We start from the raw sequence: 13,647 nt of genomic DNA, 5'->3' as shown, positions 1-13,647 counted from the left end.
ATTTGAAAAATGAGTCTTATTTTGATTTTAAAAATTTACAACTCTATCTTTAAAAGGCCACATTTTTTTCCTAAATTCCAACTGTAACAATGTATCTGAACTTGAGAATGCAGGAGGAGATGTGAGAATCCAGCTGTCTTCTACTAAGCCAGAGATTAACAGAAAGATTTTCAAACATTTAAAACAATGCATGGAAAATGTTTGTCTTGGAAATTATTTTTCCAAGACATAAGACATTATTTTCCACACATTAGACATACTATGTGTGGTAAAATGTTATAGATGGGTTTGTTATTGTTACATTAAGATGCATTAGTACTATAAAATTTCACAGTTTTAATTTCTGATGCAGCATATATTGATAGCTATATAGCCCATTTAAAGAAAAATTTTCTGGAGTTATTAATAAACTAAGAATGTAATGAGATACTAAGTCTAAAATGCCTGAGACCTCCTAGTATAAAAATTTATTCCCTTATGGCAATATTGGTGCTAACCTTCTTTGGAAAAATTCAAGAGTTTCCCTGGGGATACAGACCTCTTAAGCCACAATACTGTTCATATTGAAACATGACATAAATCATGATCAGTTTGATCTGTTATGTTCATATTACAATAACATTAGGTAGCCAGTAAATTTATACCTAACCAACAAAAAAGGGTACTCAACATCCATAAACATCTTCATGCAAAAGTTCAAGCTTTTATAAAACATGATATCTATGAGCAAAAACATGAGGGGGTGAAAATTACACATTTCCTGAGACTATACTCTAAATGAGCTTCTTTCCAGACACAGACACGTGATTCAGTAGTTTTACTGAAACTCAGTTTGTCCCTCATTCAACATGTACTGAGTGCTAATATAAGCCTGGCAGCGTTCTAGGTATTGAATGCAGTTAACAGTACAGAAATCTATTAATACAAAGAATTATATTGGACAGGGCAGTCTTCACAGACAAATTCTAGGTCTTGTCCCATCTTTTACCAAATTCTTTCATGAAAAGCTGTGCGGAAGGTGTGGAGGCTGTGGTGAGGGAACACGGCCACCATGACACAGTTCCTCCTCCATGTCTGCCCAGCCTCGTCATTCATGTTAAGAGAAATCTCCTCCCCACCAATGAAACATGAAGCTAGCCTCTGTCTTTCAGTCTTTATATAACAAAATGCTAATAAATAACAATGACTTGATGTTCTGCTTTCCAAGAACTTACAACAAATGCATAAATACGCTGTCTTAACTCATAATTTCTCAAATTTGAGTAGTTATCAAGTACCTTCTACAAGAAAACAAAGTAACACACTAGTCCCAAGAGTTGGCTTTTACTGTATTACAACAATATAAATAAAAACACTACGCATAGTCCTTAAATGATAGCACTTCCAACTAAAACTTGAAAAAAAAAAAATTACCTATCAATACCAAGGTACTATATGTACAATGTCTATTACAGGTTTAAAGTAGTCTTAAAAGTGGCCACCCAGATAATCTAAACTTTGCTGTCTATGCTGTTTTAAGACTTATCACATGGACAAAAACTTTTCAAATTTCTTAGGGAGAAATTACCAACCCAGAATATATTTACAGATGGTGGACCTTACACACTCTGTCATCTAACAACATGAAAAAGTGATATAAAGTGGGAGACCTGAAGACAAGAAGAGATGTTTGAGAAGGTGGCTGCTTTCAGGCCTTCAATTATCACTCTTAATGTAATCTTGTAAGAAATGGTCAATAATGATATGAGTAATTATACTACTTGTATGATTAATAAAATTCAAATCTATTTCAACACAAATGTAAATTTGTTTTTCATTTACTGGCAATGTACGTAACATATAATCCAACCTTCAAAAACATACGTGCACGTGTGTCTCAGAAACTTTTAAAATCTATTTGGTGTTTTAATACAAATAGACATCTTACACTTCATGAATAATAGAATTGTAAATAACTATAAATAATATAAATCTTAGACTTTATAAATAACTCGTCATATATAAAGATGAATATAATCATATGCCTAATGAGCTGGCAAGAACAGAACAGAACAGAACAGAACACTACATTTAAAAAAAAAAAGATAGGCCAAGACACAAATGAACTTGGGGGAAGGTGCAGTGTATCACCTAGAGGTTAATAAAGGAGTAGTGTATTACCTAGAGGCTAATAAAAACTAAATGAACACAAAACTATACGTTCAGGGCCAGCTGGGAGAATGTCTGACTAAGGTAGAAGGTTTAGCCCCACGGTTTTTCAAAATCTGCTGTGCATTATGTCATCCGGGGAACTCTGAAAAAGCCTGCTGTCTATGTAGCATCCTATACTAATTAAACCAGCATCTCTGGAGGTGGGAGCCAGACAGCAGTATTTACGAAAGATTTACAGGTGAATACAATACACAGCAAAGTTTGGGAAGCCCTTGTTCACCCTACTGAAAGCAATCTTGATAATCTGTGCAAAATGTGATGACTTAAAAGCGGCTCTTCAGATCACAGAGAAAGTACTTTCAAAATCCATGTGTCCTTCTCTATCAGTTTCCTAGGGCAGCTATAACAAGGTGCCACAAACTGAGTAGCTAAAAACAACACGAATGTATTGTGTTAGTTATGGAGGCTGAAAGTCTGAAATCACATTTTTGGCAGGGTCATGTACTCTCCAACGGTTCTACAGGAAGATCTTCCCTTGCCTCTTCCAGTTTTGGGTCGTGGCCCCAGGCAATTCTTGACTTGTGGCAATCTAATTCTTGTCTCCATCTTCATTCACGTGGCCATCTTCCCACTGTGTCCATGCCTTCACATACCACATACTGTTCTCTTATGTCCATGAATCTGTGTCTAAATTTCCCACTTTTTATAAGGACATCTGTCACAGTGGGAAAATGACTCACCCTAAAGACCTTATCTTAATTACATCTGCAAGAACTTTATGTCCAAGTAAGATCCCATTCACCAGTATCAGGTGTTACAACTTCCACACACCTTTGAAGGGACATAATTCAACCCACAATACCTAACTTTCAAAACTCCCCTAACAAATTAGCCATAAAATTTAGCGGTGAGTGGTTTAATGCAGAACTCCAGCTTAGACAGAACTAACTCAACTATGTGGCAGCTTTTCAGAGCTTAAAAGGACAACAAATCTGAAGGTACTTTAAACAGAGCATCCATCCTCCTCCATCTCCTCAGCAGTAAGACTACTCTATTATTAAACAAAAAAGGTTAAAAGAATAAAGTGCCCTCAAGCTAGTTTCTTCTAGCCCTGACTGTAGAACTTTTAAGAAACACCTTTAGCAAAGTCCAAAATTCTCTACCCCAACAATAAAGTCCCTTCTGCTATATCTACCTAAAGGTACAGCTTATATTTCTTCCTATGCCCTTACAATGAAGCCAAACTGGACAGCACTGTCAATCCATGGCACTGTACTAGTTTCCTAGGCCTGCCATAACTAGGTACCACATGCAAGGTGGATTACAGCAGAAATTTACTGTCTTACAGTTTTGGAAGTCAGAAGTCCAAGCATCAAGGTGTTGGCAGGGCGATGCTCCTTCTAAAGGTGCTAAGGAAGGCTCTCTCCTACCTTCCCTGGCTCCTGGGTGCATTACTCAAGCCACTTTGCCATATCTCCATGTGGTTCTTCACACTGTTCTTCCTCTATGTCTGTGTCCAAACTTCCTATTTTTATAAGGACATTCCCAGGTGGTGTGGTGGTAAAAAAAAAAAAATATATATATATGCCTGCCAATGCTGGGGACACAGGTTCGATCCCTGATCTAGGAAGGTCCCACATGCCAGGAGCAACTAAGCCCATATGCCACAACTATTGAGCCCGGGCTCTCAGGCCCAGGAGCCACAACTATTGAAGCCCGCATGCCCTAGAGTCCATGCTCCACAACAAGAGAAGCCACCACAATGAGAAGCCTACGTACTGCAGCAGACAGGAGCCCCCTGCTCATCGCAACTAGAGAAAAGACCTAGTTGAAGAAGTTAAAAGAAGACCCCCCACAGCCAAAAATAAATAAAAAACAAATTTTTTAAAAAATTTAATCACTCTTCTCCTTTCCTGCAATAGCTATTCATCCCCACTCCAACAACTTGGACCTTGGCTGTATGACATACACTGAGCGGATCAATCACAGCTTTAAGAGGAATCTGCCGTGCTCTTACTCTTTCCTTCTGCCACAAGAATGAACATGTCCTACATGGGATTTGTTCCAAAAGCTTGGATCCCCAGATAAGAGGACACAGAACAGAGCCACAGTCGGCCCACATTATCTACATGCAAGAGACTGGAAAATAAATCTGCATTTTTGTAAACTGGTGAAATTATTTATAATCTTAAAAGAAAACTAATATACTTTAAAGTAGTATTTTGACTGCATATATCCCGAAGGGATGTAACCTAGAGACCAAAAAAAGAAAAAGAAAAAAAGTTTAAATTGCTTTCTGTAGTCTTCTTATAGTAATTCTATTAGTATTATTAATTTGAATATTTTTATAAATATATAACAAATAAGAAATTATGTTAAATCCATTACAAACCAAAATTTTCCAAAAGAAAAAATATATACAAAATAGGGCAGCAATAAAAATCTTCTCATATTCTCTTCATGCTATACTACTGTCTGTACCTCAAGTTGGCTACCTACCCCTGAAGAATACACTGCAGTATGCTAGGGAGTATGAGAAGACAGAGGATAAACATGTCACATTATCCCAGGGAACACTTTTTTTTAAAATAATAAATAAGTATGGTCATTTTACTTGTATAAAAAAATCTCTTATGTGATGGAATTTAATACAAAAATAATTTTAATGTTTATAATGCAGATATATTTTTAATAAAATCATACAATACAAATCAAGCTTTAAAACCTTAGAGTAACCTTAAATTTGAACTGAAATATACGCAGGAATTTGTGACTTATTTCTCCTACTAAATATACACATTTCCTTGTTCGAAAAAGGACTTACAGCAACTAATGCTAACCTAGTAGTAAACAGCACTCCATGCTTTGATTGCAGTCTCTAAATAAACATATCCCATAGAAATAAAACCGCTTTGGAGGAATGACCAATTCCAGGACTGAAGCAGAAAACCTGGAACATCCTGCCACGCAAGAAAGCAAGGAAACAACCAAAGGCCACGTGCGGCATGTCAAAAGGAGACAGGAACCACAATGGATTACAATACCTCAAAAACAGTTCTTAATCCATGAGATTATAAAAATTAAAAATAAATTTCATATTGCTGGTCACCTTGAGAAGGCATCACCAACTCATCAGTCTAAAAACTGGTAACTAAAACAAATCAAGCACATACCCTGCTTTTGCTGTGCAAGTTCTATTTCAGAATATCCCAGTACTTGACTAGGAAGAGCCCTTCTTTACAGAATTCCAGCTAATCAATGCAAAAACAATGATAGGATTTTAAAAACAACAATTTTCTATCCTTAAGAAAATTAAAATCTAGGCAACAATCATAAATGGGCACTATGACCACCAGGGGGAAATTCGATGTGGAATTTTATAATGGGTATATTAGACTAACAACAACTGAATTCACTTATCAACATCAACACCACAAAAAGTGACACAACCATATGGTCTATGCCTCAAGGTGAGGCAAAAGGAAGAAAAAAGAAGACTTCATGATCACAGAAAAGTGAATTTAATCACACCTCTTAACTATCACTTTACAGGAGTTACAAGAGGACAGCAGAATATATTAGTAATTCCACAAGGATGTGCTGCGCTTAGTTCTCAGTCGTGTCCAACTCTTTGCGACCTCATGGACCGTAGCCCTCCAGGCTCCTCTGTCCATGGGGATTCTCCAGGCAAGATTACTGGAGTGGGTTGCCATGCCCTCCTCCAGGAGACCTTCCCAACCCAGGGATCAAACCCCGGCCTCAGGCAGATTCTTTACCATCTGAGCCAAATTGAGAACGTGGGGAATACAAGACAAATTTATTTCTACTAATAGGTGGAAGTGATTGGAATTTAGCAACCAAAAGCAGTGTGCAGATCTTGTTTGGATTCTGTTTAATAAAAGTAACCATCTGAAATGTCATTGGGGAGACAAAATAACAATTTTAACTCTCTTTACCTCTTCCAGCTTCTCATCAGGCTTTCATCTTTTCCAGATCACTCTAACAGTTAAAGCCTAGTGTTTTCTCCATATTAATGAATGTGAAGGACAGGGAAATCTAGAAGAATGAGGGCAGAGTGCAGAGACAAAACAATGACTTATTTCACACTCAACATGCATCCTAGTTTTCTGAACCTGATTTGAATATGAAGTCCTGGGCCTGACTCTCCTTCTTCTGAAAAGGAAACAACTATAGAGAAGACAACTTGGTATTAATTTATCTAGACACATTCCATTTCAGCAGACTATCAAATTGCTGATCAATTTCCTGCTTCTCAAGTACAGGTATTAGAATAGCCTACTTTCTTCAATATGATGCAAAGGCATGCTAGCTACTCAATAAATAGCTAAAACACAAACACACACACACAAAGCCTCAATAAATAGCTAACACCGCCCCCCATAAATAGCATGCGTGAGCGCGCACGCGCACACACACACACACACACAGGCACGCACACACCCCACCCACCCACCCCTAAGGCAGAAATTAGAGGGTAAGAGTGCTTTTCTTCTCATTGCTCCCAACCTCATCTCTTTCTTGGAGAAGAAGAAATTACATTTAGGGAAAAGAAAATACTGTCTTCAGCCAGAGACATCAACTTCAGAATCACTTTGATCTCCTCTGAAAATATTAAGGAGTTGACAGTAAGCTTTATTAATATAGTTAAAAAAAAAAAAAAACCTTGATTACCATACAGTAAACAGATATTTAATCTTTGTTTTTAACCACAATTATACAACTAAACTTACTCTTCAGAGCAGAATTTTCTCACACAATTCTCTGAACTAAAGGAAAAAGAAACATTCTTAAAAAAAAAACAAAACAGTTTTTCAGGGCACAAGTCAAAACCACTCAACTTCAATTAAAATACTAATAGTTATAAGAGTAATCATTATGATAAAAATGTTACAAATAAAAGGTTATACGAAAATGAATACATATGTTAGAACAATGAGCATTTGAACCAAATCATGTAAGTTTTTAAGACTAAAACTATTCCCACAAATCATAACTATTTTCATTCTACTGCAAGGTTTTTAGGCATTTTATAGGTACTCTACTGAGCTAAAGGGCTTCCTTGGTGACTCAGTGGTAAAGAATCCACCAGACAATGCAGGAGACATGAGTTTGATCCCTGGGTTGGGAAGATCCCCTGGAGAAAGAAACAGTAATCCACTCTGCTTGCCTGGAAAATTCCATGGGCAGAGAAGCCTGTCAAGCTACAGTCCATGGGGTCACAAGAGAGTCAAACACAATTTAGTGGCTAAACAAATGACCTAAAAGATCAAAATATAAATTATAATAAATAAAATACAAATCAGGAAAAAAATCTTTTGTTTTTAACCTCAATTATATAACTAAACTTACTTTTTAGGGCAGAATTTTCTTTGGGCCTGCTGATACAAAATAACCGTTAATTGATACAATCTATAATACATAAAATATTAAGAATCCTAGGCTTTAGAGCTGAAGGGAACAGTTTTCCCCTCCTGGTTTAGGTTGTCCTAATATTAATTAAAACCTCAAAACATTTATATGTAAATATACAATCATTTTCTCTTTAAAAAGCTGGTTAAAAGAAAAAAAAAAACTAAGAGGGATGGCTCTAGTACTAGGTGTGAGTAGTATGCAAAACTGAACCCATGAAAATAGTGACTGCAAAATGGAGATGAAAACAAAGCATCTGCTATTTCCAAAACTTATACAGAGATGTGGGTTGGGAGAGGATGAGCAAGAAGATCAAACAAAGAAGAACTTCATCCCCTTTCTGAGTTTCTGGGTACTCAATCAGTTATCACAGGGTTATCTAACTTTGGAAAGGTTTCCAATCTATTCACAGCCAGTAGGTAGGAGTCTGGAATTATTTCCCTTTGGACTGTTCTATACTGAAGAAGCATATTGTGTTGAAACTCAAGACTGCCAAAACGGAAAGAATGTTCCTCATTTCCATTATGTGATGGAAATGGGTTTACCTCTTTTTTGTCTTCCCTTACATTAGTGGTAAATGAAGCTTTCAGAGTGATACTTAAAAGAATAGTAAAAAAGCAGCTAGAGGTAACAGCAGCAAATGAAAACATTCATTTCAAAATTAATTTTTTATTTACATAGACCACTACTCTACAGAAACAATACTGGCTCATATAATGTATAGGATGCGTTAGATTTTTCAAACACCATGCTGATTCAGTTAACAAATACTGTACTCTAGGAATGACAGCTTATTTGTGTTCATTAAAAAAATGCAAGCTATGTGAGAGCAGACACTTAATCCTTATCATTCACTACTATTGTGCCTGAAATAACCGTTCGATTCATAAAAGGCACCCAATGATTGTTGACAAAATGAGTAAATGTTTCCCACTAGGTCAGTGATGTTTAAAAAGACCAAAAAAAAAAAAAATCTCCATTGATGATTAAAATTCAGTGTTCCCTCTCATCCACTCCAATATTGATCTCCACTACTCTCTGAATTTCAGTAACTTGTATCTCCATTTCTTTGGGGTGGGGTGAGGTGGAGGGGGACCATGACACTATGTATGAAGGGAAAAAAAGCCACGTTCCAATTTCTAGCCTAACAGTCTTACCTAGTGTGATGTATCAAAATCACCTGTGCAGCTTCTTCAAAGTAATGTTATAAATGTTACATTTATAACATTTATAACATTTATAAATGTTATAAATGTTATAAATTTTGTGACAACCAGGAAAAGTCTTAATTAAGTTTCAGCAAGTCAGACATACAGCCCAGGCGTGTCTGTCTTAACAAGTTCCCCATGTCATACAAACCATGCTTGCATCACACTACATACTTCAAACTTCTCTATCTTTAAATCCTGTAACTGTAAAAAAAACAAAATACACACCCTCTTTGTCACTGTGTGCGCGTACTAAGTCACTTCAGCGTGTCCACCTCTACTCGACCCTGTGGGCGGCAGCCCGCCAGGCTCCTCTATCCGTGGGAGTCTCCAGGGAAGAACACTGGAGTGGGTTGCCGATTCCTTCTCCTGATCTTCCCGACCCAGGGACCGAACCTGTGTCTCTTTCATCTGCCTGCACTGGCAGGTGGGGTCTTTACCGCTAAGCCACCGGGGGAGCCTGGTGGTCCTTCTTCCCTGTAGACTCCCTGTATCTTCGATCTGCTCAGGCAGTGTAACTGAACAGGTTTTCACGGTCCTCTCTCATCACTCCAGTTTCCCAGTACCCTCCAACCCCCATCCTTCACCCAGACTGGATCTCCATTCCCTCCACTTTCATGCAAATCAGACATTTCAACACAAATGCTATCATCATGACATTTAACTATTTGGGTGTCTAAAACTATTTTGTTCCTCTGAGCTATTTGGCAATCGTTTTACTACGTTTTTAACTTCCTTCTCAAATTTGCCGTTACGGATTTTCAAAAACTTGAAGGATTCTATCTCCCTCAAAGCCCCTTAATTTCAGGTGGCTTTACTTCTTTGGTAAAAGCTATTAGGACTTTCTGATTTTTTTGCTCACTTCAAAAACCTTTATTTTTATTCATCCTATTGTTCTCTGCTGACTGAAGAAGTAGTAGAAAAAGATACAAAAGAGAAAAAGTAGTCTCCATCACAGAAGCTGTTGGGTCTTCTAGTTATATTATTAGCAAATATCATCAGCCCTTCATAGAGGAAGTTAATATAGTAGTGGCCAATAAAAAACAACAGCTTTTCTCTGCTCCAGTAATACACATCTATAAATAGAGATGAGAAAACACTCTACTTAAAAGACCAAAATTTTTTAAATATTTACAAAAGAAATGAACACAATTTCACAATTTCAAATGACCAAACACTATATTCAATTGAAAAATACAACGTTATCCCCATGTAGTGCAAGTAGAAATGTAAAAAAGAAAAAAATCCTTGGAAAACAATCTGGCAATTCTTATTAAAAGTAAAATATTAGACTGGAAAAATAAGAATCTGCCTTTTTTGTTAAAATGTGGTCACACAGTTGCAATTTCACAGAGTTAAAGATGTATACTCTACGATACAGAGAGATAAAAAGACAAGTTTCTAAGGATGTTTCTATAAGAAGACTGGGTTTTAATGGCAAAAAGGTGGGAGTATAGTATAGTGAATGCCCATTAAGGGGAAGAATCAAACCAAGATCGTGGTACATTCATGATATTCATGGATTGTAAAGTCATTAAAAATAATAAACTCGTGGAGCTGAAGCTCCAATACTTTGGCTACCTGATATGAAGAGCTGACTCATTAGAAAAGACCCTGATGCTGGGAAAGACTGAAGGCGGGATAAGGGAATGAAAAAGGATGAGATGGCTGGATTGCATCACCAACTCGATGGACATGAGTTTGAACAGGTTCTGGGAGTTGGTGATAAGACAGGGAAGCCTGGCGTGCTGTAGTCCATGAGGTCGCAAAGAGTTGGACACGACTGTGCAACTGAACTGAACCGATGGGGGAGGGAGCAAAAGAAAGAGTACATGACAAAACGTATATCTATGCACTTAAGTAAAAGAATATGTTTAAGTATATAAAGAAGAAAATGTTTTTGTTATTGTTAAAAATTTTATGGACTCCAAAGAACTTTGTTACTAATCACCCCCAAATTCAACAGGTCTTCATATGCCTTCATTATTTCATACTATTTCTTGCCATTTCCAGAATTTAAGATTAAAAAAAAACAACAACAACTTTAAACTTCCAACGTGTGACTTTCTGATTCTGTCCATTTCACTGAATTTTCTTCCTGCCCTAACAGAATATAGCTGACTTCTTTTTAGCCCTTTGATCTTCACGCAACTCCTCCAACTAAGGATCTCATCCACTTTGAAGAATTACAAAACCACCATCTGTCCAGCTACATGCCAAACTCTAACACACACAGCCATCTTTCCCATTCCAAACATTCCAATTCCAGCTGCATATGTGCTTGCTCAGTCGCTCAGTTGTGTCCAGCTGACTTTTTGGGACCCCATGGACTACAGCCCTCCATAATCCATGGGACTCTGGGATTTTCCCGGCAAGAATACCTGGAGTGGGTTGCCATTTCCTCCTCCAGGGGATCTTTCTGACCCCGGGATCAAAGCCACGTCTCCTACACTGGCAGGCAGATTCTTTACCTCGAGCCACCTAGGAATCCTAATTCCAGCTGACTAAGCACAAATATCTATGTCCTTTCAGTTACCATCACTCAGCATTATTGGAGGCAACTTATGCCCTATACTTCCCAAAATGTTTCTCCTCTTGCCCATAACTATTAATAATTCTGTAATTCACTACAATTTAAATTTCAGTATTTTTTTGCATTCAATTTTCTATTTCAGCTTCTACCTGCTATCTCTCACCTTTAAAACACCCCTTCCAGCCATGCCTTCCTTTCTGCAGTACCTATCACCTATACCACTGCAATACCCTCAAAGACTTCCAAGTCTCTTCATACTATCTTCTGACATTTACACATGAAATATAATGCTGATTGTATCATATGTATTTATGACTACCTATTAGCTTCCACATTCACTCTAACTTGCTTACAGAAGCATTTAAGTTCTCCTTCTCCAGTGTATGATCTTGAAGTATCCATCTGACTGTACAGCATCTTCTCTGAATCTACTCTACATTCAAGTGAGTAAAAAATACTCTAACCAACCCCTAATTCCCACTTATGCTTTTTAAGCTCTTTGTTCCAACTACAACTGTTAAAATTTTTCCTATTCCTCAAATGTCATCTCCTTATGAAGACTATTCAAATGTCAACATTAAAAGTGTTTCCTCCTTTCCTCCTGTACCCATAAAGCAGTTTTAGAAAAACTCTTTTCAAAGCTGGGCAGTAGTTAAAAAAAAAAAAAAGTTTTTAGGTTAGAAATTAGAGTATTTGTATTTTCTTTCAAATGTTATTGTTTTTGACATTAAAGCATTAAATCAAGTCATTTAAACTACCCTAAGCCCCAGTTTCTTATTCTGTAAAATAGAAATAAAATCTACTCTAAAAACCTCACAGGTAGTACAAGTGCATGAAAACCAATTTATAATTTACATGTTAACATTGCTATTCTTCATTTTATATTATGCATATTTTTCAGTCGCTATCAAATTACAAGCATTTAAAAGGCAGTCTATACTTTACATTCTAGCACATAATAGCTATAAACAACAGCAAGATCAAACCAGTCAATCCTAAAGAAAATCAACTCTGAATATTCACTGGAAGGACTAAAAATGAAGCTCCAATACTCTGGCCACCTGATGTGAAGAGCTGACTCATTGGAAAAGATCCTGATGCTAAGAAAGATGGAAGGCAACAGGAGAGGGGGCAGCAGAAGATAAGATGGTTAGATTAGCATTACTGACTCAATGGACAAGAATTTGAGCAAATTCCAGAAGACAGGGGAGGATGGAGGAACCTGGCGTGCTGCAGTCCATGGGGTCACAAAAAGTTGGACAAGACTGAGCAACTGAACAGCAACAATACACACACACACACCTCCAGAAGTCATTAAAGCTAGCCCTCATGCCTAAGAAACAATCAAAGCACAATTTATGTACTATGCCCTTGTCAAAATAAAACATCTACAATCCTCCCCAGAGATAATCCTTTCAGGAAGACTACGGTCACATAGTATCTCTGGACCTCTGATTTAGTTCACCTGAAACACAATTAGTTAACTGGATAGGGGCCCTTTAAAATTGCAGATAAACAGTTAAACAGGCAAAGAATTAAAGTAACATACATGTGTGTATGTTCTAGAAATATATATATGTTCCAATGACATTAAACATAGTATACATATGTAAGTGATATAAGGTGTAACTGTGATGGCAGTATCCTGTCCAATCCAAATGTATCCAACATTCACAGCTGAGCATTAGTGCTTTAGTTTACCCAAAATTCTCGAGGTTAATATCATGGTTATTTCAGTGATATGACACAAGAGATTTTAAAATATATACACAAGAGACACACAGTGATTTTGTTTAGGCTGTAAGATCTTGTTTTCTCCTACTTTTACAAAAAGCAAAATTAATGATGGACAGTGTTTATTAATGAATGAGTTAGTGGAAATGATACTTTAGTCCTACAGAAACTTATAAATCTTGACCTCATTACAAGAACTTAAAAGTCCTTGAGTTACCTTAGAAAACCACACAAACCTATTGACACTGTGTCAAATCAAAAAGCAAGACAACTACTTAAAACTTCTAAGGTCTTATCCAAAGGACATAGGTACCAACCTGAAGAGGCTCTCACTAGCCAAAATCAGGACATTATGATTATCTACACAGAAAATGATAATGTAAAACACAAATGAATTTAAATCCATGAGAGGATAAGGCATTTTATAGCAATCACGCCACACTGTTGGCTAATATTTCTTGGGATTTTGTTATTTCACAAAAAGATTGCTCTCATATTTGGTATCACATCTGCTCTTAGATCTCATATACACACTCTTGTACTTATCTACTTATAACTCACTTTTTAAATCTAAATTTAAGATTCCCTAAG

The 13,647-nt window shown here is 36.8% G+C and overlaps 1 protein-coding gene across 3 annotated transcripts in view; it reads right to left on the bottom strand.

Annotated features, from left to right (window-relative positions):
* TBL1XR1 (TBL1X/Y related 1) overlaps positions 1-13,647 on the bottom strand; it is a 168,646-nt gene that overhangs the window by 52,268 nt on the left and 102,731 nt on the right. The gene's annotated exons all lie outside the window — the stretch shown is intronic.

Source organism: Odocoileus virginianus, chromosome 4 (genome assembly GCF_023699985.2).
Source record: "Odocoileus virginianus isolate 20LAN1187 ecotype Illinois chromosome 4, Ovbor_1.2, whole genome shotgun sequence".
NCBI classification, from domain to species: Eukaryota; Metazoa; Chordata; class Mammalia; order Artiodactyla; family Cervidae; genus Odocoileus; species Odocoileus virginianus.
Note: the sequence above shows the minus strand (reverse complement) of the source record. Positions and strands in the feature narration are given on the sequence as shown.